The 26233-nt window shown below is 45.7% G+C and overlaps 2 protein-coding genes across 2 annotated transcripts in view; one reads left to right on the top strand and one right to left on the bottom strand.

Annotated features, from left to right (window-relative positions):
• The window catches only part of NUFIP2 (nuclear FMR1 interacting protein 2), a 40018-nt gene extending 18265 nt beyond the window's left edge, over positions 1-21753 (bottom strand). Inside the window, exons 1-2 of the mRNA XM_068909552.1 lie at positions 21683-21753; positions 19864-19943 (exon numbers count right to left, since the gene is read on the bottom strand). The gene's annotated coding sequence lies outside the window, so the exon portion shown is untranslated. The remainder of the gene's footprint in view (positions 1-19863; positions 19944-21682) is intronic.
• A 476-nt stretch (positions 21754-22229) lies between these two features.
• TAOK1 (TAO kinase 1) overlaps positions 22230-26233 on the top strand; it is a 68658-nt gene continuing 64654 nt past the window's right edge. The window contains exon 1 of the mRNA XM_068909541.1: positions 22230-22360. The gene's annotated coding sequence lies outside the window, so the exon portion shown is untranslated. The remainder of the gene's footprint in view (positions 22361-26233) is intronic.

Genomic DNA, 26233 nt, shown 5'->3' on the forward strand with positions numbered 1-26233 from the left:
TTCTTTCCGAAGGCAATCCTCTTTACGACCCTAAATTTATTCTCCAATAAATGTTTGAGGTTACGTTAAAACTTTGAAACTATAAAATTAATCTATCTGTAAAATGAAAAATGCTGGCTTCGTAAGATTTCTTGTGTCCGTCTCCTGCTTAAGGCTCAAAATATGGAAACATGAAAATTACCACAGTTATAGATATTGGTAAGAGCTCTTATACAAGGTATGTGTGGCATTAGTTTTCTTCTTTTTGCCAAAATGCTTTCATTTATGGCAAGTATTCGGACTTGCCGAATGCTCTGCATTCCAGAAAGCCCAGCATAGCAAAGCACTCAATTAGATGCTTAATTTCAGGTATGTTCATAATCATACTGATAAAAACCTTGCAGCAGCTGGCCCCTGAAGTCTAATATATTTCAGTACAATGAAGCCAGAATTTACCAACCTACTTGATATTAAAATGTTAGAAATGTGAAAGACTGACATTTCAGAGGAAGAAACAGTTTGGTCAGGACAGATCACAGGGGTGACAGCACTCCTTGCAGTCTTCTGCTTGAATAGGGGTACAAATATCCTCACTGAGTTCAGTATACTGTCATTTGGAATTAGGTTCAGGTAAGGTGGAGCCTCTCCTTGAACTCCATTTCTGTACTTTGCTGTGTATAGTAGTAGTAGACTTTAGCTTAGAGATCTTAAGAGAAGGCAACAAAATAATTTAATCCCTAAATGAATTGCAGAAATGGATATTGTGGACACACCTGTCCTATCACTAACAGCTTAAGCAATTCCACCTAATAGCACATGCTGAATTAGGTTCCCCACCCCCCCCCGGCAATAAACTTAATTTTCAAAAGCCATAAATACACTATGTTAATCCTTCATTCACTCCCAAGAAAAGTAAGGCAGCTCAGCACCAAAAATAACCACAGGGCATAGTTTTGTGAGACAGCAAAACTGACGTAACGGCTAGCTACTCCCAAAAGGGAAGGTCATCTCCCCGTTCTGCCTGCTTGCCTCTGCCCTGCCCTTGCATCAGCACTGTTGCTTCTCTGACCCCGGGTGAGCCAGTTTGAGAAATCAAACTAAAAGACCATTCTTCAGCTTTAAAGAGAGCACACCTTTCCCCCTTAGTTAAGCTTCCTGAATTGAGAGAGTTGTTCTTTTTCTCCTCACTGAGAGGAGCAACTCAGCAACCGAGGAGCAACTCAGCAACTCAGGAGTTGCATTGTACAGCCAACCATGCTACAGGGATGAACCCCTTCTGGGAACTGGGCAGTGGTGACACAGCTGGTGACACCGCTGAGGGTTGCAGCCACTTCAGCCATGTTATTTTATTTTGCTCATATTTTTGAGTCAATCCCCTCGAGTGCCCAAAGAAGGATGGTGTGACTACCCTTCAAAGTGTTCTGCAGAAGCTATAACAGGATGGCTCTAACCAGTGGGACTTCTTTCTGATGGCTACAGTCATTGTTTAATAGGACTAGATCCGAGGAATCTCTCCTGTTTTAAACACATTGAAGTGTTCATACAAGCACGAGTAACATCTGCTGCCTAAATCGACATGAAAAATTGTTTACTAGAGTGCAATCATGTGAACTGGAGGCAGCTTCTTGGACATACATATGAAACAGCAGAGGAGGCAGGCTAGCAGGTCAGCCTCTGCCAAGTCTCACATCATTACTTGTCTGGAATTTCAAAGAATCCTGGCTCTGGGATTTCAGATAGTCCCAGATCCCCCCCTTACTTTCCTAGGATCACCACAGGGACCACAGAGAAATCAGCACAAACACTTTCCAAGGTGCTCTTCCAATAACTGCCCTTTTGCCGGCTGCTCTGCTAGGACCCAAGTGCACACGCAGTCTGGATTGACTTATGCGTGGGACTGTGTCAGTCACTGCTTGCAGTGGACTTTGACCTCTGGAAGACAAATGAGAAAAAGCTCAATCCACAAATCCCAAGCACTTTTTATCATGTTATACGACAGAACAGTCACAAGGTCACTAGTCACTTCCATTTCTTTCTAATTGCATTTGGATACCAAGCACCTACTATTCTGAAATAGGGACTTTTTTTTTTTTTTTTTAATATATATCGAGTATGTATGTATCTAGCACATGGAGGCTTAAATACATGTGTCTGGACTCAGAGTTTGGAACATAAAAATGCCTAGTACTGGCAGAACACTGAATCTGTAAGGGTTATTCTTTGAGTTAGTATTATAATTGCTATTTCATTACGTGATACATGGCAATGATAGTTGACTAAAACATCAGGGATTGAGAAAAGCTCTTGTTTGAAGCGGAATTAAAAAGACTGGGACCATTCACCTCAGAGGGAGCAAATCAAAAAGTCCAGAGAAGGTATTACAAAATGCATGGCCTAGAGATAAGGTGAACAAAAATTCTCAAACTGTTATCTCAAAACATCACAGGAACATGAAGGCAAAAAGAAAAATGGTAAATTAAAAACAGATAAGCAACCACCTTTTAATGCTTTGCATAAAGTATATATAAAATTCATTGACGCGCAACATTCTGAAGAGCATGCCATTATTAGTATTCCTAAAGGATGGGCATAATTCAGCTGAAAGCAAATGTGAACATCTAGAATAGAGGTTTTAGAAGGGTTATCTAGCACAAATCAGCTTCTAGCTCTTTGGATTTTAGAGATTTCTGCTAGATACCCAGCATCCGAAGAGCTCAAATAGAAGGGGGAGGGGGAAAACAGTATACGCTCATAATAAAACAATCCACTCTGAATAACTCATAAACTGAGTATAAATAAGACAACTGATGGATCTAGCTAGACAGGGAGGAAAACAGGAGACAGCAGAGACCAGTACTGAAAGGCAAGCCAAACAGTGGTTGCCGTACAGCAAATATCTGTAACATCTTCCACTGAGGGCTTCTTACATCATCAACTTCATGGATCCACGCTCCAATTCAGTTCTGAAATTCAGGTATTTTAGTACATATCAACTAAGTAACAACACTGCCGAAGGCACTGCTAAAGGCTGGCTCTCACCACATCTTTTACCCTACTTCCTTATCTTGGAATTGGGTCCACAGTGCCACACTTGCTCTCCCATGCAGTTTCCTTTATTTCACCGCTTACCTATTCATGAGGACTGGACTAGAGGACAAAGGCTATCGTACATAGCAAAGGGTTTGTGGAACAGTTATTCTGGCACAGCTCCCCAGCTGGAAATGCAGTTTAAATTGGCAAAGAACTTGCTAGACCATCTCCCTAAAAGACACACTATACCAGCAAAATAAATCATCTCTACGTGCGTGCCATTATTGCTGCTGGGTTAAGGCTGGGATTTTTACATTTTAACCCACGTAACTATGCTGGTAAAACTAGTAGTTCCTTGACCAGGAAGACAAGATGAACCAGGAAAGACAAAACACGAATAGCTTGTTTTGTTTTCTTAAGAAACTGCCTCTTTCTTTAATGCATCCAAAGAGGAGAACGAACGAGCCACGAGTACTGGCCCTGTTAACAAAGCCAAGGGAGACTGCGTCCAGAAGTCACCTCTGGGGCGGAGAATAGCATCTGAATAGCAGTACACAGCAACCCTACAAAAGAGTTGACTACATGCATGGAAGAAGAATTTTATGTCCTAATGAAACTACAGTACAAGCGAAATTTAAAGACATAGCATAAATTATACATCTGGAATTGAACCAGAATCCTAGGTGTAAGACCCCACTCTACTGGCAAGTAGCCTAGGACTTCATAGGCAAAGTCTAATTAATAATATTCATTCTTAATTATCGTCTTTAGACTGCAGTAGACCTTACCTCTGCCCCAGGAAAGGATATGAGTCAATCCTTGACTAACTGGCTCTGAATCACTGAGGAACCAATATACATAAAAATCAATCTTAGGATAAAAAATGCTAAGGTTTGCTTCACTGACAATTCATCTAATGGCTGCTAAGATTGGAGTAACAGGAGAGAGATGAGAGAGAGAACAGCACTACATTGCTATGGAAACTAGAATTTTCAAAATAAATACCTTTGCAGAACTGAGGTTGCAGATCTAAAGTAATCCATACCGTTTTCAATGTCACTGGCTTTGCCACAAGATCCAGCCAGGCTAACCAGCCAGGCACGGGCAGAAAGCTTTGCATGCGCAGACATCAGCCTGCAATGCTACAAGATACCCCCAGGCTCACGGTCCTTATCCCAGAGTAGCTCTGGGCCCTGAGTAGAAACCTCAGCATTTGGTCTGTTACCTGTACAGTTTTAGGAGCTCCTCCTTCCACGTAGCCAGCCTGGCCCGGCCAATGCAAAAATGAGTCCATAACCACTTCAGGGGGAGAGTGTTATCTTTATCCTGCTACACTGATAATCCCAAATATTTGCAGAGTCCTTTTTTATGTTAAGTGCACTGAGACAACATAATATATAAAAACAAACCTTCTTTGTCAAGTTCCAATTCCCTTACTCACACTAGAAAATTCCTTACCCCACGTATGACTCCACTGAAGTTACCATTCAGGATATCCAGTCCTTCACTCCCTGCCAGACCCATTTTGGAAAGACAGTTGGTAACTTCCTCGTTTGCCTCTGAGGAAAAAGGTCGCTCGTTTTTTCGCTTCACGTGTACCTCCACACCCCACCTACCCAGCACCATCTCACTGATTGCTGCTGTAAACAAGTCTAGGCTCCAGAACTGCTGACTCACAGTGCTAGGATTACGGAAAACATTTAGACTTGCTAAAGAAGTGAAGCCTGGCATGTTTCCTGCCCCTCCTTCTAATCTGTGAGCCCCTCGCCATGACAGGCTGTAATGAAGGACCCTGCTTCCTGAGAGGAGGAAAGGAGTGATGGGCTTGTTTCCTAAAGATAGCCCAGATTCCTTTGAATTCCCATTTGCTAGCTAGTAATTGCATACAGGAGACGAAAACCTCCAGCGCTTGCATATTATAGGGCTACAGATGTAAAGAAATTAATAGCTCCTGGTTAGGTTCTCTGGCCTAATGCAGCATTGTTCCCTTCAGTGCATTTCCGGAGACACGGACAAGTTTCTTTAAAATGCTTCTCTACATCCTGTGGGAGGCTACTCAGTACCTATTACCCTTCACTGAACCAGGGAGTTTAGCTCTGATTCCTGCCATCAGCATAGCTGAGTCAGTGTAGACAGGCAAAAATCACTGTTTGCTTTGGGAGGGTTTGCCAGCAATCAAAATACAGGCAAGCAGCTCTGGGTGCAAATTATGGTTCACCGGCAGCACGCCTGCACAAGCAGGGAGATGGACCTGTGCTCCCGCTGAACTGCAGGGACAGCGGAGCACAGCGCGGGGAGACCTGAGCTATCGAGATGGGAGCCAGTCTGGGGGCATTCCCATAACCTGTGTTACCGCACTGCTGTGCCCAAACTAATCAGCCCTTGTTCTTATTCAACTGGCAAGCTGAATGCCCACCATGTCAACAGCTTGTTTTCCCCACTGGGAAATGACCTTTTGTTTGCATGAGGCAGAGCATTTAGGAAAAAAGCAAAGTTTCATACCCACTCTTCACGTGGAAACGTCTCCAGAAAGCCTAAGAAGCAAGGAACCTTTATATCTTTATAGGAGGGGCAGGGTGCTGAATTGCCTCCTCCTCCCTCCATTACCTAAGCAGCTCATTTGCAAAGAAGCAGAGGTTGATGAGCTACATTTGCAAGTTGGGCACAGCAGAACAGGGAGAAACTCTCACTGAATGGAAGGAACAGGCTGTGGCGAGAGCTGTATTGCAGTGCTCAGAGACAACTATGTTAAAGGTCTGGATTATGACCAAGGAAGATGAGGTGCTTCAGCTCCCAGAACGATCCCAAAACAGCCCCGTAAGACAATTTTTCCTTCCACTGCTCTCTCCGAACTTTCTTAGTAGGTGAAAGTCAGTCATTCCAGTGGACCCCAAAGCCAGCTCTTGAGAAACTCTGGCTGGAAGAGATAGCACGTTAGGATGGAGAGCTCTGGCTGCCTCTTCCTCAAAGCTTCCCCTTGGACACCCCTTAGTTACTTTCTATCACCTGGAACATGATTTGGAATACTTTCCTTGGTCCGATTAGTGCCCTTAGATTATATGGAAAAAGACAAAGTCCTTTTGGCATCCTGAGGGCACCTAGTGCCGGAATAGACGAATTTAGGCTGTAACATGCAGTGACTGTATAGAATTGGAAAAGTGGCCTGATGAGCCTGGGTATTGGGTCAGTAAGACAAAAGCCAATACATTTAAGCATCTGTTAGGCATGAAGCAAGAGATCAGATGCTATACCAAGTGTCCATAACCGCAATGCTAATTCCCACATCAAACTGGTTTTGATATAAAATATCACATATCAAACTAATGTCCCCTAACAGGCTCTTCATACCAGACATTACTATACACCTTACCTCTGCCTAACTACTGAAAGGAGAGATTCCAAGCAGGGCAGAGGCAACAAGCTCAGCTGTGTAACTTGGCTGCTATATGCCTGGGAATACAGCTTTTGCTCTCTTGTGCCTCTGTCTCCCCATCACAAAAGTATTTTGTGATACAGGAAGAGCAAGGAGCTACAATAAAACAGGGACAGCTGAAATCAGAAGCAGCCTATTTGGCTTGCAAATCAGCTCCTATGGGCATGCAACTGTTAGCAAGCGAAGACTACTGTGTAGAGACTCAGGAGGGAGTGAGAAGTCTTCCCCAGGACAGGTGAACTAAGTAGTTAAGGAACTATTAGGACTTACCACACGCAGAGCAAGTAGCATATTATCATGGAGTAGTCGTCTTTTTTTTTTTTTAATTGAACACTGACAAGACTCCGGCTTCTGTCTTGTGCTCCCCTTTTATTAGGGTATTGTTGTTTTTAAAGAGCTATACTGGGAGCATAAACCATGAAAGCTGATGCAGAGGTAGGAACGCACTATAGAAAACTACAAACAAGCCGCCAACCCTGCTACACGTTCATGGGGCATAATTTGAGGCCACAACACAACACTGCAAAAAAAAAAAAAAAAAAAAAAAAAGCCACCACATCCTATCACTCCCTCTATATGTATATGCTGTACCTGTATTTGGCATATTAGCCCCATCCTGCAAAGCCTGGGAAAGGCCCATCAGAACTACAATGATTATGCAAAAATCAGGCTTCCAAGTGAAGTGTTCACACATGTCGGAGGAAGCCACTTTACCCCTAGAGATATGGGGACTTCTCTTCAATGCCTAGAAGGGTGGTGAACACAAGGTAAAGTATGGTGTGCGGCAAATTATAGCCAAGGCCAGTAACTACATAACGTTCTTTTTCTGTTGTTTCTGGCTTGCTAGCAAATGAAATGGGCTGTGAAAACATCCTTCACCATGTCCATGGTGTACACACTCTGTAGGCAAAATAAGCCTTCCTGGGCTGTTGTAACTCACTGACAAGAATATTTGGAGGGGAGGCGGGGGGGGGGGGCTTTTCTCTTCAGCTCACACTTTGGATAATGAGAACAAAGCGCACTAAGACCTCACATCCAGCTATCATCAGGAGTAGATACAATGCTATTGTTGTAACTGGAGCCCATTCCACTGGGAAGGTGGAAACTGCAAGCAGCCTGGAGCTAATTCTCCAAGTTCAACAAAGCTGCCAGTTGGGTTGCTGGGACTGCCCTGTTGAGCAGACACAGACAACCACTGCAGCTCCAGTCTGGACAGGGTTCCAGAGCAGTCACACTGCACTGATAATGCAGGAGTTCAGGTGGCTCCAGCATCTCCACAACAAACGTTTGTTTTCAAAGACTGTGACGTTAGTCCATAAGAATACACTCTAGGATAAAATATGAATCGCTGGCTCTTAAGTTCACAGGCCTGTGGAAGACATTAACTACTTTAAAGAGAAACCAATCTGAACTGATCAGATGGGCAGCTAGGAAATTCAGACTATTTTCTCCAGGCCTTCTGCTTGATGTTAATTAGCTGATGAGCAGATCTGCTTGTATTCAGGAACTCGGCTACATTTGCAGAGGCTCCTGTATATCACTGTTGCCAAGGTAAACTGGCTGGACACAAGTCACTGGGCGTTGTACTGAGTTGATTTTGCCTGGAACCAATTCTAACTACATTCTACAATAAACTTACCCTGTAGCTTCAAAATGATCTGGAGATACAGAACCAGGAATGCAGAACTTCCTTTTTGGTTGGCAGCTTACTTCAAGTTTGGTTTAGCTGCGCATCAAACCAAACCTTCAGCGAGCTGACGTTGCCTGGAAATCTCTCCACACTTGTCAGTCTGGAGATGCATTTGGCTTAAGGAAATCTCCCTCTTTCAGGGCAATAGGAGCTATTTTGCATAGGTCCAAACTGGAGATGGTCCCACAAGGTTATTTCACAGTAGTTTAAAGGAACAATAACTACAGTACTTTTGCCCTGTTTATAGTGCTTACTCAAAGCAAACTTGAGTTCCTACCTGTCCTTCATCTCAGATAACTGCGCTGTTACCATGAAGATGGTTCAGCGTGAAGGCAAGATCAGATCATAAACGCAGAACAGCTGCCTAAGCAGAACCTGAGAAAAAGAAGCAATGATGTCGGGCAAAGAAAAGCATCATAAGAGTTTACAGATAGCCTCCTTTCACTGAGGCACATGCTCATTGCTGCCATTCAGTCCCATTTCTCTCAAACTTCCTGGTACCAGCAGCAGCAAGTACGTTCTGTCACATCCGACTGACTACAGGACACTGTCGTAGTCGGGCAGTAATGACCCGGCCTCAGTTTTTCACAGTTTTATCACCTCCTTCCTCTCCTTCAGCCTCATAAAAATCACTAGGCATGAAACCTGCAGCATAAAGGAAATTCTAGCTAGCACAGACTGCTGCAGTACACTTCCCTCAGCAACACAGGCAATTGCCAGCCCTGTAAACCTCTCTTATAACCTACATTTGATTCCCATAACATTTCAGATCAGGCACTTAACTTCAAAACTTGGCTGAGACTTCTCTCCATGGCCAGACTTAGTATACACAACAGAGACGAAAACTCTGAGGATCACGGTGAGCAGCTTTGCTCCTTTGGTAAAATGGAACGCTTTGCAACAACAGACAGTTCATCCATGTAAAAACAGACTTCCTTCGGCCTGAGAACAAATACTGAAATTCCTCTAGGACTAATGACCATCCAAGTTTGTCCATATGCAAGTTGCACTGTGAAAGATAACTCTCTAGTCGGGTGGCTACAACAAAACACTCTTGACACTGCCACTGCCATAGCCTCTGATCTGCCACTGGCCAGAGGCTATGTCGTGGACTGACGTGTTCGCCCTCTGGAAATGAGGAGCAAGAAACATGCTCCCATTGGCCTGCTTGCCAGTCCAGTAACACATCCTGACACCAGTCACCATGAGATAGGAGAACTGGGCAGACTACTGCCTCTTAAATATCATGGAAACAAAACCCTGGGAGAAGAAGTCTCTGTGCAAGCGCACTATCTCGGTCAACGTCAGAGGGTCTGCCTAGACCTTTGACTCTTTGTCCTCCTCTCTTGCTGTACCTCCTTGGTCTGACTCTTCTACCACTTAGCTCCTCTCTTTCCTCAACGTTGCTTAGCTAATTAAACTGCAGATCTTCCCCCCCTTGTTTACCCAGTTCTAGCTGTACTGAGCAGCAGTAAGAGCACTCTCCCACTGATGTCACCACCACCTTTAAGAAAGAAGCTGACCTGCAAGCTATTTTTAGCCATGTTGTAAAGTTGTGGAGCTATTTTGATCACATCTCTGTACTGTGAGCTGCAGGATGCTGACAGGCTTTGTGTTTGCCTAGGGCAACAGGGGCTTTAACTGTGAAAGAGAATGGCTTATGACTTTGCACTAAGGCTTCTCTGTCCTTCCTGTAGCATAAGACTCTTTACACCAAGATTTGATTTCTAATTGTTTCAGAAGTGAGCAACACATCTTCCTGAACACTGCTGCAGTATAACAGGCTCTGTAGGGCCTTTGCATTGTTGTCTTCTGGTCCGCAATGCTTTTAGGTCTGCAGAAGGTACTATTGATACTGAGGGCTCCCTCACTCCCATTTGCCTCACTAAGGGGTGGCAGTTGCAATTTCTTTGTCCACAAAGGCACTGGACAAGATTTCATCCATCTTCCTCTGCCTCATGCAAGTTTTTGCAAAAGATAATAAATATTAGTCCGGTACCGGCTGAGAAGTCGGGTGCATGGAACTCTGCGGAGGTAAAAGGGGAGAGCAGAGAGGAGCCGTTCGCATAGCAACACGTTGTTCTGAATACAGATTAATGCCTGGGAGCTCTGGGATACCAGTGCATCAGGCAGAAGGTGGCTGGTCTAGACAGTTGCTTTCTCTGGAGTGCCAAGGGTTGGTTGCCAAGTTTGCTGGGGCCACGTGAAGCAGGTGCAAAGCATGGGCAGAGTAGAAGCCAAAGCAACTTGGTTTAACAGAGTTAAAACTATAGGTACAAAAGAAAGCTTGAACGACGGGAAACACGAGGTAAATTAAAGGAGAGGAAAGAAAATACTGAAACTGCTGTGTATAAGACAAAAGGATGGATGAGTCAGATGGATAAAGGAAGAACAAGGCAGTAACTGTATACACAGGGTTTTAAATTGCTGTCAGCCATCCCCCTCCCCAGAAAACTCCTCTTTGGACTCTTGCTGACTTCAGCCGTAGTAGGTATTTTCCCAAGATACTTCAGAGAGGCACATAACTCCTAATACTGCCATCCTGTTTGGGACAAGTCCCTCATCATGCAGCATGGGGAAGCAGTATTTCATCAACTTAGACTTCCAAGTCCATCTCACATTTTTCCCCCAGCTTCCTTCTAGAAGTTCTTTAAGAGTTCTCACGCTAAAACCTACGTCCTACTTTTAAGGTGAGCCACTCACTTTCTAACTGATGCAACAACCACCTGCTCTCATGAGCCAGCACAACTCACACATCTCCTCCCTAGGAGGATCACCATCTGCTAACAGGATGGACTGCCCCAGGCAAACACCAGCAACCTGTTGCAAACTAAGATTTGATTTACAGAGCATCACTCTGCCTGCTTCACTGGGTATTTTGTCTTGTTGAAGGAGGTGCTTTAACTCATTTGATCTCAGACAAGCATTAATTTGTCAGTGTTCTATGTTACATATGTTGCAATCTTTGTGAAATCAGTTGACCATTAACAAATATTTTCTAACACGTAAATTAAAACTAGTTGAGTAAGAATTTGGCTTTTTAGTCAATAGGTGGAAGCGGACTGGACAGAACAGTACCGTTTAATATGTTGTTATTTTAACAGGACAGAACGGAACAGCTGCAGTTCAGTTCAGACACAGACCTATGTCCAGTAGCAATGCGTCAAGGCCTGTTGGACCAAGAAGTACAATGAAGTATTTTGTGTTTCAGCTTCCCCTGCAACTATGCTCAAGAGTAGCAGTAACCATTATACAGTGAAAATACTTTCATAAGATGAAATGACATAGCAACACGTTGTATTCTTTCCCTGCTGAGCTTCCGCAGCCTTGCTTTGGGACACTGCATATGCAGGATAATAAACACAACATGACAAGAATCTCTGTCAGAATGGAGAGAATGGATGACCTGTCAGCTCCTGCAAGGTATATCCGTGTTCCTGCTAGCAGAGCTTTGCCAGTGTAGGGTTACTAGTTTATCTTTCATCACCCATCTACATCCTTATACTTCACCCATTTTCCACACAGTTTATCTTACTATTAGAGCACTACTGAAATAATCACTTGCCTCCAACAATTATCTGATGAAGACATCCTGTTACCATCTCCACAAGGCAGATTATTTACTAGTAAATGCAGTAACATATATTTTAAAATATTCTTGCACCTGTTCTATTTTCTGGTATGGAAACACCAAACATACAGTAACAAATCACAGGCAGCTCACCCCACAGACGTAGTCAGAGGTTGTCCACCAATTGTGTGGATTCAGATAACTGCACGTAATACGCTTCAGCTCACAACTGCAATTGTTCCAAGTCTCCTCTAGGGAGTGCAGTCGTAAAGGAAGAAATAAAATCTGCAGCACAAATGCCTGCTGGTTATCTGTGACTCAGGATATTCAGGCAATCACAAATGATGTCTGCCTATTTCCAACTGAACACAGAAAGCGGTGAGATCTGAGGTTGGTGTTAAGAGCAGGATGCTACTAGAACACTGGGTATGTTTCAAAACGTGAAAGAAGAGTCGTCCAAGATACTGAAAACCAGATGTAAATCTAAGTGCTAGAACTTCAAACTCTGAAGCAATCAGTTAAACCAACACACCCATGGGTGGATGCAGCACAGAGAGCATCACTGTGGGCGTTCTGTCTCTTCCCAGCTAGTATATCGTGCTGCATGTCCATCAGATCATCCAGGGAAAGTTCGCTTATATACAGCAAGGCATGCTCAGTCTCAAAATATCATTTAGACCTTGCCCTCTGTGCAAAGAACAGTAAAGAGGTATTCATCTCCAGAACTAGACCTATCTTCTATGCACATGCACATCTCTGTGCTAGGAACTAGGCAGAGCCATCAGCTTATTTCACCCTGGGATCACGAAACAACTAAACAGATAGCTACAGCATCTGGCTCAAGCTAGTGGTAAGGAATAACGGATGAAAAGGCATAAGGTTGCATATTTCTCTCTTACAAATCCCATGTGCGCCTCGACTCTTTAAATCCACTAAGCCTTCCTGAAAGAAGCACCAGAACATGAAATGAAACCTTTCAGAACAGGATCTTTGCTGAGAAAGTCTGAGTCTAGGGTCAAGGAAAAAAAAAAAAGGAAGCAGAAATAATACTATCACCCACCTCAGGTGAAGGGTAAGGGAACGGTCTTGCCAGATAACAGTCTGGATAGGAAGAACAGGTTTGCAGCAGGGCCATATTATGTTCAGGCAGGCACCAGGGCTTATCCCACCGCATAGGAGAGGACACAGCCATTTCTGCAAAGTTCTTTGCTACTTTCTGACAAAGCAGCTACATTGTGTTTCCTAAGCGGATGACCCCTTGGTGCTGCCAGAACAGCATACCTTTAGAAGCAGGGTATCTTTCTGTCCTCCCATACCTCAGACACTCTTATCTTTCCAAGCAAATGCTACACAAGAGGCTGCTGTCATGTTAATTCAGGGGTTGCAAGGTGATCTACTGAAGCAGAGATTTTTAGGAAGTTTCCTACCCTCTCACAGCGTGCCAGGCTCTGGGCTCCTCACTGGAGCCGGAGGGGAGATTTGAGGACGGTGGGATTGGGAAGCCGGGAGGCAATGGCTATTGCTGCTTACTGATGAAGCTGTCAGGCTGGCATAGAGAGCTTTGCCACATACAGACATCATCCATAGCAAAACTGGAGCAGACGCTCACACATCCTAAGGACAAAACCGGGACCAGCAGCCAGGGATTTTCACTTCCAGCCTAGCGTTCATTTCTTTTCAGGTGGCAGCGGACACCTGCAGGAAAACATCAGCCTCGCGCTTTCAGAGACTGAAAGTTTCTTCTGTAATAAGTGAGAAGATGATTGCTGTATCTGGTGAACGTTACTAGATGTGGACACTGCACCTAAAATACCAGTAACTGGCTTTGTTTAGACTGAGGAGCTTTGCTAGTATCTGTTGCGCGTAACAGCCCATGGGACGGTGGTAGAGACACTGAGCACAAGCTGCATGTTTGCTCAGAAAGCAACAGCTGAAAAGAGAACCATCTGATTTCTAACTCCTGTTGCCTCTCACTTTTTGTCTCATCACCACACTACATATGTAAGATACACATGTAAGGTACCAAAGGCGAATTCACTCACCTTTTCTCTTTGTTATATTCCCTCCTTCCTTTTTCTTATCTGCTTCCCCTCAACTAGCATGCCAGAAATCCTATCTACAGGCATTGGGGGGGGGGGGGGGGGGGGACCAAAAAACCCACTGTATCTTCTTCCAAGCCTTAAAAGCTGTGCTAAATAAAAAGGAACCATCAGTCATTTCTTGCCCTTGCAAATAAAGGAGTATCTCCTCCCTAACCCCTTCCACCTACTCAGTTTTCCCATCAGTACTGACTTCTACTGCTGTCTTGAATAGTTACAGGTACTTTTGAATAGAGGCATGGAGAAGGCAGATTTAGCGTTAAGAAATCTTCATACATCTATGAAAATTTTTATGGTAACTTCTGGTGCGGGCATATCTAATTTATAGGGGAATGTTTATGATGTATGCATTATCGCTGTCTCAGAACTTTTCTTTCCATCTCTTTAGGATTCCCCCACTGGATTACAGACTACCTACCTTCATATAAGAGATGCTGAAGCTTTCAGTGAGGTCACACCAGACACTGACAAGTACTGATGGGTGAGTCATGCTAGTAGCCACAGATACTAGCAACAGATTTGTTAATCTGTATGCAGTCCAACTCTTTTGCAGGACTAGAATCTTATCTGAACACAGAATACACCGTCTCAGAGATTGGCAACTGTAGAACTGTTGAGGAGCAAGGCCATTTTTTCGGAACTCTTTTACGGACTATAAACATATTCTCAGGGTCTGAATCTCATTACAACGACGTAAAATTTGTTGTTTTTCTTGCAAAACGGAAGATTAAAATCCAGCCTGGGTCAGTGGGGGGAAGCTATTCATTGCAGCTCACTGGAAAAAACAGCCCCGCTAATCAGGAATCTGAGGGGTTTATTAGAAAAGCTCCATCAAGTCTTGCTCCAGCAGTTTAAACTATCATTTCCAGCAAGCTGCTATTCTAGAGGCTACTACCCTGTAGCAGGATCAGCAGGAGCAAATACATGCCTCTACATCAGCTACTCCAGTACAAAGCCCAAAAACATAACTGGACTGTTAGGTTTGAGCTAAGGCATCTAACTATAATCTGGTGCAATCGCGTGCAGGAAAAAACTCCTTTTTGCTGGCTCTGCTACAATGGTGGCAACCTGTGGCCAAGGACTAGCTGAGACAGGAGCAACATCTTAACCTGCCACAGCAAAATTCAGAGGAACTTCTCCATGGCAACTTTGGAATTACGGCAGGAGGGACACAGAAAACTATGGAACAAATGAGATATGGGGACTAACAGGTGCATGACAACGGAGGTAAAAGAACTATGTGTTGGCTAAACTACCAGACAGATAGAAAAAGAACCAACAAGAAAGGGTAAAGGCAAAGTAAACTTAAAACAAATTCTGTAGACAGAGAAGACAGAAATGAAGTGCTGTTGCAGTCTCATTGCTACAATGTTAAATCAAGCTTAAAGTCAAGTAGAGAAATCATTTTTAACACTTCTGTTCAGAAAACAGTGCAAGCAGCAACTGTCAGTGGGACAACTAATGCAAGGTGCACTCTTACAGAGGAAGAAAACCACCTGGAGATTGCATAACTAAGAGGGTTTCCTCCCAGTTTCATGTTACTAGTCACCTTTCACCATTCTCTGTCAAAGGCTTCTTCTTATCCTTCCATCCCTCCATCCATGCAAGGCCCAGAACCAAAACAAAGGCCTTTCCTGTGCTGCTTCCATCCTTCAGAGATTCTTCAAGGTCAAGGCCTCCACAACAACGACCCTTGCTCTCCATCCCTGTTACTCTGCACCAACTCTAGAGTAAAACCCTCTTCAGCCCTACTGTTTGGGAGAAGATCTTAGATATCTGAACAAATTCTCCTTATACTCAGCTGCCACGGCCTGGAACAACTATAAATAAATTTTTTTACTCGAATCATTTTGGTTGCATTGCTAAAAGGGAGATGAGAATACTCTTAGCTCTGACTTTATTTAAGAGATACTCCAACACCCCACTTATTTCTAAGCATCTGGGCTGACTTATCCGCGTGTAATGCATCTTGTTGGGCTGTATCAGTCACAATACATCACACTGATGTTTTAGAAGTACCTCCTAGCATGAGTGTGCCAAACAATGCATTTATAGACACCCATGAAAACAGCATTCAGGTGCATGATACAGAGGAGAAGCATAAACATACCAAGAGTAGAGGTGGCTCTTAATTTAAAGATGCAGGACTTCACCCTGTACTTGGTAAAAAGATATGGACACGACTGCCAACAATGCCTGAACATCCTCGCCAACTGGCTACAAGAAATGAAAAGTGCATTTAAGTCAAGGGAATTCTCACTTTTCACTGTGGGGCACTGAACAGAACAGGCCACAGTGACCACATTCATTGCTATTTGGGCAAATCCCCCTGTTTTGCAATTAAATTCCAGAACTGTCACCCAGCTTTTGCTTTACCCCAGAGGAAAGGCTTGATCATACATTCTCATTCACATGGCAAATCTGTGCAGGGCTGCAGAGGTCAGCAGAGTTCCCCCCTCAGGGAGCAGCTTGCAGGATCAACCAAGGAATCATCTCCGGAACGAGTTCAGTTGGCATGCATGTCATAAGTGCACACAAAAGCACCTGAGAAACAGCTTGATCAGCTTATTGTTATTCCCTCACGGAGAAAGGTAGAGAGAATGCCTGGGGTATCCCTGAGAGACACAATTAAGAGAGAACCTGAAAGTAATCAGAGGAAATATACATCTGGCAAGAAAATATGCTTTTTTCAAGTCTTGAAAACATTGCCCTCTCCAGCAAAAAACATGCCTACCCAGGGTCCCTCGGTAACCTGTTTGACACAGGTGCGAATGGCCTGCTGGCATTTATTTGTAATTGCACAGAATGGCAGTCCCTGAGGAAGGAAAAGCTGTTGAGTCACACCTCAAGCCACTTTTCCACTTTTGTGGAAGTCCGTCTGCCTCGAGGGCAGAGTGGGACAGTCAGTCAGAAAGCTGAGATTTGGTTTACGCCTCTGACACTGATTTCCCACATGACCCTTGGCAAGTACTTCCTTTTCTTGTGCCTCTGTTTCCCCACTTCTTAATGGATTACAACACTCCTTTGACTCATGGGACAATCATAAGTGTACAGCAAAGAACAATAAAAGGTAACATAAGACTGAAGTATTATTATTGTCATATATTACAGGAGTGGTTACGTAACAAGGTCAGTATTGCTTCATTTTTGTCATTACCACATAAATTGTCAAAGGGATGCTGTCTGACATGGTATCTTCATCCCAGTTGATGTACTGAACTGTTTACCTTGTTGATACCAAACAGATTACAACAATCTAGAAGACTACCTCGTTCATTCTGACCAACCTTTCTCTAGAACACGTTTTTCCTGTATAACCCTGTAACCCATAATAATGGCCTAAACTGTGCTAAAGGAATGACAGCAGGTTTCATGGGATACGATGGAAAAAGAAAAATAATTTCCAATTTGTGCATTTCACAGCTAAAACACACAAGCGCTTATCTTCTTCACCAACAGAGATCAAGGTGAAAGTTAGTTTCTAAATCGGTACATAATACATACAAAAACATATTCTAAAAATCTCAATGCCATGTGAGAATTTCAAAAGGAATTTCTGGCTAATCGCACATTCTGCTTGTAAGACAATGAACTTAAAAGCAGAAACAACTGCAGCTCCTAACTGCTATCACAATAACCAAGATTCACAGGTTCAAGTTCTAGGATTTAGTCTAGAATTTGCGTTCATTTGCTTAAAAAAGGTTAGACTGAAGCAACATGTGGACTGAAAGCTAAGGAAGGTACGTATGTGACTTCACTAGCTAAAACTCTGCCATAATCACAATCTTATCTTTCTTATCTACTGAAAGTATTTATATAGCAGTGATTACTGTAATAGGCCCCATCACTCCTCTGAGTTAGTGCTTACAACAACACAAAGGTGCTGGTTCAGAAGTTTATACTGCTAGAGGTGTTGTCATTCTGCTGAAACAGAAAGCCAAGCTCCTCATCACTTAAAAGTCATTAAAAAAATAAACTATGACACTTCTAAAGAAGTAGGGGTGTTAACCCCAATGTCCTGGCCAAATTCCCAGCTTGAGTAATTAAAGTGTGCCTTGAATAAATTCTTGCCACAGTTTCCGTTGGACATAGTATTGTTCTCTACTTCCTCTCCTACAATATCATGGAGTGCTGATGCACGCTCTTAAAGGTCCTGTCTACACTAGAACATCATATGGGTCTACCCCAGGACAAGCTCCACAACAGAACAGCAGGAACAACATGTTGAAACCTGTTCGGCCTGTCAGCTGAACCGCTAGGCAATTTGTAATTTTTATTTACTGATGTTCTGGCACCTCCTTTAGATGGAATTAACCTTGGGTATAGCTATCTGATAGATAAATTGGTGCAAATCCCAGATGCAGACATACAGGAAATTGTTTAGTTCTTCTTTAAGTGAGCTAAATTTGCATCAGTAAATTAGCAGACTAAAGTAAACCAATTTAACTTTCTAGATGCCTACTATCATCATCTGAAAAGGAAGCAAGAGCACGCCTAACAGCAAAGGGCTAGGAAAAAAGGATGCTAAATGTCTCTTTATTTCGTTTAGCTGGCGACAATAAACATTTTTTGCCTTCTTTTCAAATAACGCTTGTTCCATAAGAATCTCAGTAGACTTTTTTCTAAACTCATGGTAGACAGATGACGTGATGTATTTCTGAAGCAGCCACTGACAACTGTTACCAAACGTAGATCCAGTATTTTATTTAAAATGCTTGATGGCTAATGGCGAAGCATTATTCACATTTTTCCATCAGCCACCTTTAGGGACTCTATGGATTTCTACCTAGAGCCACCATTGTGTTGCACAGACAAAGAGGAAAAGGACAGAGGCCCAGACACTCAGCTGGTGTTCGCTGGGTTATCTCCATGGACTTCACTGACCGAAGCTTTTACCCTCACCATCTATGAACTTTAAAGGCAGCTTGTCCTGACGCTCAGTCTTGTAGGATTTAAAAACAGGTTCTTCAGAAAAGGAAGTACATTATGCAGTCATGAGCAGATCGCTCCCTTCTACTGTTTCATTTAGTTCCCTCATCTGTAAAGGCAAATGATACCCACTAATTTGACCAAACTGATACAAGAACAAATTTATATTTATAGACCATTCTGAACAGACATAATTCTAGATTCATGTTAAATACCACTGTTCTAACATTTGCAAATACAAATATTTACCTTTTCTAGTATGTTCTTAATTTTCCCCAAGCGTGCCTCCAAACCCATATTATTTTACCAGACAGAAACTGCAGTTTGAGAAAGCGGATGGTTTTATTTTTGTGCCATTACAGAAATGCCTGCCTTTTAACTTGTCAAGTGATATGCTACAAATATCTTTGGCAGATGAATGAAACCAAGTTTCCTGTCATAGCTGCCAACTTTAAGGTTGAGATAATCAGATAAACCTTTAGTTTGCCTCTCCCAATACTTACAACAACATATGCTTGAAGCGATCCACGTTTGTCTTACTTTTCCTATTGGGATTTCAAAAGGCAAAGTATCAGACCATCATGTGACAAGTTTGCAAAACACTAGATGTGGTCCACAACTACTACAGTCAACCTCTGTTCTCAGCTTTCTGCAGTTTTCCCTCATCCCAGATTAAATAATCCCCATAGTTCTACTTGTCTAAAAGCAAGTATGAAGTTCTGATAGAGAGCCTACAACATCATCCTCAATGGCTGCTGGATACAAAGCCTTCTTACGGTACAAAACCGTACCGTTTTAGGAAAACAGGAAGGAAGTTTTGTTTGCTTGTTTTATTTGAGCAGTTTCCGTAATGTTGGATTTACAGAATTGTAGTATTTCATATTGAGGGCAACTTGAAACTCTCTCAATATTTGCAGGATACTTTACAGACTGAGAATACTGTCGTTTCATACACAATCCAGAACTTAAAAGTGGAAACAACCCCTATAAACACACCTTTTAAAACTCAATGTCTTGTGTAATTATTTTTATTAATATATTGTCAGGATGTCAGTATAAATTGTTATTTTGATGATTCTTTGCCTTCATACTTCTGAAAGGGAAAACAACAATAAACACAAGGGAGACTGACCTCAGTGATTCCTCTGTTCAAAGAGCACAATGCAGTTAAACACCATGACAAGGAGACCTGGATTCTTTAGAAGTCCTCCACTGTAAAAACAAATAAATAAATAAATATGTGACTACAAGATGAGATAATTAATCCCCACATAGAGCCAACTGTTATCTCTAGTTCATAGATGGAGACACCAAAGCAAACAGAAGTTCAACAACCTATGAAGTTCAAAGCCCATCACTGAGAGCTGAGACTAGGGCTCAGAAGGCCATGTGCTCAGTCCACCAGATTTTTCCTCTTCTGGCCATAAACCGGATACAGTTCGGCCAAGGCAGATGCTCTGAAACACACTGATTAAGTCAGGCCAGTAGCACAACACGGTTAGCACAAGTAAACACCTACCAGCTCCCAGGACCATCACTTGTAGCTGAGCTGCTCCCAGTAAGTAAAGCAGCCTTCCATTCAGCTGGATATCCTCACCACCTTCCTCCCCCCCGCCCAGGAGTCCTGCCCCATAACTACTCTCCTCAGGCACACCTGCCCCCCCAGCTCCACCTGTTTCTCCCCTGCCCTCATCCTTCATCTCCTCACATGTGCCCAGGCCCCATCTTTCCCATTCCCGGGCCCTCCCCTCTCTCCAGAGCCCCCCAGCAAAGCCTCCTGAGACCCTCTTCAAGTTCTCCATTCCCCCTCAGGTGCCCCCTCCTCCTCCTGCCCCCCAGCAGCCCCGTTAAGCTGTTACAACCTCAGCCCCCCACAGCAGCACCCCGCTGCCAGTCTCCCACCAGACACCTCACATCCCTCCGCAAGCTCGCCCATGGCCCCCCTGCTCCGCCACGGGGCTCTTGCAATGCCTGCCCCAGTGCCCCCTCCTCACAGCCGCTCCCTCACTACTGCCTCCTCTCTGTCATCTGCCCCTCATGCCACTGCCCCTCAGCCCCCTCGTTCCTCGCACCCCAGCTGACCTTCCTCACGGCCCAACTGCCCCTCACCACCCCCTCCGCCCCCAGCTGCCCCTCCTCTCCCCTCACTGCCCCTCCTCACGGCCCAACTGCCCCTCACCACCCCCTCCGCCCCCAGCTGCCCCCCTCTCCCCTCTCACTGCCCCTCACCACCCCCAGCTTCCCCCCTCCCCACCCCCTCCACCCCCAGCTGCCCCCTCTCCCCTCTCACTGCCCCCTCCACCCCCAGCTGCCCCCCTCTCCCCCCTCCACCCCCAGCTGCCCCCTCTCCCCTCTCACTGCCCCCTCCGCCCCCAGCTGCCCCTCCTCTCCCCTCTCACTGCCCCTCCTCACGGCCCAACTGCCCCTCACCACCCCCTCCGCCCCCAGCTGCCCCCCTCTCCCCTCTCACTGCCCCTCACTGCCCCCAGCTTCCCCCCTCCCCACCCCCTCCACCCCCAGCTGCCCCCTCTCCCCTCTCACTGCCCCCTCCACCCCCAGCTGCCCCCCTCTCCCCCCTCCGCCCCCAGCTGCCCCCCTCTCCCCTCTCACTGCCCCCTCCGCCCCCAGCTGCCCCCCTCTCCCCTCTCACTGCCCCCTCCGCCCCCAGCTGCCCCCCTCTCCCCTCTCACTGCCCCCTCCGCCCCCAGCTGCCCCCCTCTCCCCTCTCACTGCCCCCTCCGCCCCCAGCTGCCCCCCTCTCCCCTCTCACTGCCCCCTCCGCCCCCGGCTGCCCCCCTCTCCCCTTTCACTGCCCCCTCCGCCCCCGGCTGCTCCCCTCTCCCCTCACTGCCCCTCCTCACTGCCCAACTGCCCCTCACCACCCCCAGCTGCCCCCCCGGCGCGGCCCAACTGCCCCTCTCACTGCCTGCCCGTCCCTACCGCCCCCTCACCTGCCCCCTCTCACAGCTCAGCCGCCCTCCCTCACGGCACAACCGCTCCCTCAGCAGCAGCTGCCGCCGCCCCGCCCGGCCCCAACTGCCCCCCGCCGCCCCTCCTCCCGGCCCGGCTGCCCCCGGCCCCGCCCCTCCCTCCCGCCGGCCGGTGGAGGGAGGGGTGGAGGGAGGGCGGCGAAGTCTCGCGAGAGGGGCGGGCGGGGGCCGCTGGCTGCGGGCAGCGCGGAGCGGCGGCGGCGGCGGCGGCAGCGGCGGAGCAGCAGCCGGAGCCCGGTCGGCGCTGAGGGGAGGCGGCCGGCGGCCATCCCGGCGCGGTGCGGCGCGGCGCGGCCGAGGCACCCGCTCCGCCGCGGCAGGCACGGCCGGCGCCGCCCGCCCTCCCACACGCCGTGCCCCCGCGGCGCGGCGCGGCCTGGCCGCGGCTCGCCGAGCGGGGCCCAGGCGGCGGCGGCGGCGGCGGCTGGGCGCTCCGCCGCTCCTGCCCTGCCATCTTAGGTGCCGTGCCGTGCCCCGCCGCCTTTGTGCCCGCCGCGCCCGGGCACCCGCGGGGGCCGGGGGCGCCTCCCCCCGCGGGGCCGCCGCCCCTTGCCCCGCTCCTCCTCCTCCTCCTCCCTCTCCTCCTCCTCCTCCTCCGCGGGGGGCCGACCGGCGCTCCCAGCCCGGCTGCGGCGGAGGGTAAGGCGGGCGCGGCGGCGGCGGGGGGCTCTCGGCCGGGGCGCGGCGGCGGCGCCCCCGGGGTGGGGGCGGCCTGGGGCCGGCACCTCCTTCCTCCCCCCCCCCTCCTCCTCCTCCTCCTCCTCCTCCCCCGCCGCCGCGCGGTGCTGCAGTGCCGCAGGAGCCCCGGCGGCGGGAGGCGGCCGGGTAATGGCGCTGCCCGCCGAGGGGCGGCCGGGGCGCCCCGCCGCTGTCGGAGGCCTCGGGCCGGGCCCCGGCTGGCGGCGGTGGCTCTTCGCCTCGGCTGCGCCCCGGCGGGTGCGTGTGCTGGCGGGGGGCCTCGTCCCGTTAGCGTCACCCAGCGCCGGCGCTTAACCCTCCTCCTCCTCCTCCTCCTCCGAGGTGTTCCCTCAGATATTGTCGCCGATCCCTGTTTTTTTTTCTCTCTCCCCCCCCCTCCCCTCCCCAATCCCTCGCTCCTCCCCAAGTGGTGAGTTTTCAGTGTAAATACCATTTTGTTCAGCGCCGGTGTGGGATTTGGAGGAAAGTGACCTATTTTAAAGACCTTCTATCGCTCCCTTTCTGACGGGCATGTGTCTGCTGGTCCCGTTAGCCGAATAGCGTTTGCCAGCCGTTTTCATCCGGCAGATTAAAATATGGCATTGAGGGTGGATTTCCGCAACTTGTGTGCGGGTATGTGTCCAGAAATAGCGTGCAGCCTGCTTTGCTGCAAGCATCTCTGGGGTACTGGAGTTCACCTTTGTCATCGCGAAAACAAAAATAAATACGAGAGAGAGACCTAGGTGCCTGTAACGGGCAGTTGTACCATTGTGTTGGGCGCGGTACAAGAAACGGGGGGGGGGGGGGGGGGGGACGAGGATGAAAATGGTTGTTGTCAAATCTTTAAATATCTTAGTGAAAATGACAGCGTAGTAGTAGCCTGGAGAACCTTTTTTTTTTTTTTCTTCTTCATAAAAAACACTTAGTATTTATCGTACTTGTCTCTTCTGCTTATCATGGTATGGACTATTTGATTAGGTACCGTTTTAGTGACTGAGTTGGTTAAATAGCAGTTGCATTAACTAGTTGAACAAATTGTGTCCTTCACCTTTGACTAGTACATTTTGAGAGCCTTTACAGCAGTGTGTCCATGCATGCCAAGGACAGATTAACGAGATGTTACCTAGAGGTTTGAATGCTATTGATTCCTTACTATTAATGCTATTTATAGTGCATGTGACATGGTTCTTGTTTTATGTATTTGCATAAAGGTTATCAGCTTGGAATGCTTCGAATCAAATGCTCCCAAAATACCATCCGTAATGGTATATATCTTGTGGAATATTGTAGTTCAGATCTTCACCCTTTGAAAAATAGCTTTAGTATATAGCACATCATAATAGTGAAACTATTGTGGAAAATTGTGATATATTTTGACAGTGGTAATAGGTTTGTTCTCCTTCTTCAGGATTACAGAATAAAAACTTCTATTGCAATAAGCATGCTTTTAAATACATTTTTCTAGAAACTAGCTTGATTCTACATTCTCATTTTTGTTGTCCTTGTTCATATTGAATGTGTCATAGTTTTTGCTACTTATGCCCAAGGACAAACCTAATCAACGATTGGTTTGAGCCTTCATATTAGATTCTTCACAACATTGGCCTAGTTCTGGCTGGTATGTTTGCCATTTTTAGATCTCCTCTTCCTTCTGTCTATTGACTCAAATACATTGATAAACTTGAACCTTAATTTGTCCTTTGAACTTGAATGTTTTTCTTCTGTGTTAGGAATGTCTCGCTAAGGGGAAAGTGATTCTGGAGGAACAGTTTAAATTAAATTTAATCTTCTGCAAAACTTCTTGAAGTAGAAACTCCTTAGATTGTTTCTTTTTTTTTTTTTTTTAAACTAAGCTAAAATTAAATGCTGCTTGTAGAGGACCAGATGTTGGAGTAAGGTGACTTAGGCCTCAAGTTAGACTATTGTTAAAAGTTACCTATCACATGCCCTTCCATTACATTCTGTCATGAGCTAAGTTGGAGCATTTAAAATGTTTGCTTCCTTCTAAATAGTATTTCCATTTTGTGCAGCTTTCATCTTCACCTATCCATTATAATTCATTAGTTTTTGTCACTTGAATAATATATTTTAGTTGGGTTGTAAGACAGCCTATTTTTTGGACTTGGTGAGATATCTTAGAAAAGAAGCAAATATCATACTAATAATTACATCTTCAGATGTATCCTACTACTGAATTTCCTGTAACGAGGATGTTTTGCAAAGAACAATAGATATGGCAAAGAATTCAGAGATTTGTTTTAAAGATGTTGTAGGTAGCCAACTCTACAGTAATGAGTTCCACTTTTGACAAAACCTGTGCTTTCTGAGCAGGAACATTAGCTTACTTCCAGGTACTTAGTCCTAAGGTGCTAATTCTCTTTCAAAGAAATTTATCTATCAAAGACAGACTGGATGTACTGCTGCTCTCTCTCTTTTCTGTCTCTATAAGGATATACTTCTGATCTATCTTAATAGAGATTAGTCATTTGAAAAATATTCCTTTTATAAGTATATTGGACAGTATAGATGCTTCATCAAAGAAGAAAATACTTGGAGTTGATTTGGGTCTTTTTATAATGCAAAAGTGGTAAAAACGCTATGATAAATATCACTTGTCCAATTCCATTCTCAACATCTTTTTGGGGAACACTTGTACAATTACGAAGATACTTGCTTAGAATCATTTTCTACCGTTGTTCGGATTAAAACTGCTTAAACAGCATATGTGTTGTTACATTGAAGTGCACACCAGAAACTAAAGCTCTTTCTTTGGCAGTTAGTGTACAGGCAGTGACCCAGGCTTCTGTCTTCTGGGCTCTGGTGGTTGCGGTTGGCCGTTGTATGCTTCCTCTTCAAGTACGCTATTTAGCGTGAAGGTTTTTCCTTGTATTTCCTTACGTGAACCTGGACAAAGGGGAGAGCTTAACTTCAATGCTGGACTAGAATCCTGCCTGCATTAGAAAATTATCCTGTGCCCGATAGTGTCTTTGCCACTTCGGGTTGATTTGGTGTTTTCATAATCCAGAAAACAGTTATGGGTAGCTTACATATCAGTAAGTCATCCTTCAGTCAACCATGTTTGAGGCAAGCTTGCCTATAGAGATACAGAGAGGAATGATTTAATACCTTTCGTAGCTCAATAGCTGTCCTTTCTTTTATAACTCTTGCCTGTGTCTTACTCTTCTCCATAAACTCCTCATTCTTAAGTGACATGATGCGGGATGAATCCCTGGTCTGTGCAATTTTCTGCTCTCTAGTGAGTTCTTGATAGGCTAAAAGTACCTATGGTCAAATAAATTTTGATATTTAGCTGCATGGTTCCATCCTCCACCTCCTTTTCCATGTATGCCATTCTGGTGTCTCTGGTCCTTCTCTGAACCTGCACGGAGCCACTTCAGCTACACAGCAGAAAGCTAAGCCAAGGAAAAATCTAAATAGTTTTGTGCCAGCTTGGTGAGCTGACATGGCTCAGTGCAGTGTTAGAGGAGTACTAGGGACAACTCAAGGGACTGGGCTGAACTGTGATAGCCAGCTATTAAATTAGTTTATGTATGCTGCTATGGAGCCACAGCCTGATCAAAGAGAAACGTTTGCAGACAGAGATGGTTGGTGGCACCCCAAATTTGTAGTAGCTGGGTTCAGGGATTCTTTGTGTGTGTTGTTCTTTAACAGGCCGAGGAGATACTCATATACATTGATTTCTGTGGGGAGAACAGGTTGGAAAAAATCCGATGGATAAAGGGTCAGAAAACCACTAATCTGCTCATGTGAAGTTCCAGAGGGAGCTAAGCTGTGCAGAAGTGCAAAGCAACAAGTCCTTTCTGTGAAAACAGG

Source organism: Struthio camelus, chromosome 16, assembly GCF_040807025.1.
Source record: "Struthio camelus isolate bStrCam1 chromosome 16, bStrCam1.hap1, whole genome shotgun sequence".
NCBI classification, from domain to species: domain Eukaryota; kingdom Metazoa; phylum Chordata; class Aves; order Struthioniformes; family Struthionidae; genus Struthio; species Struthio camelus.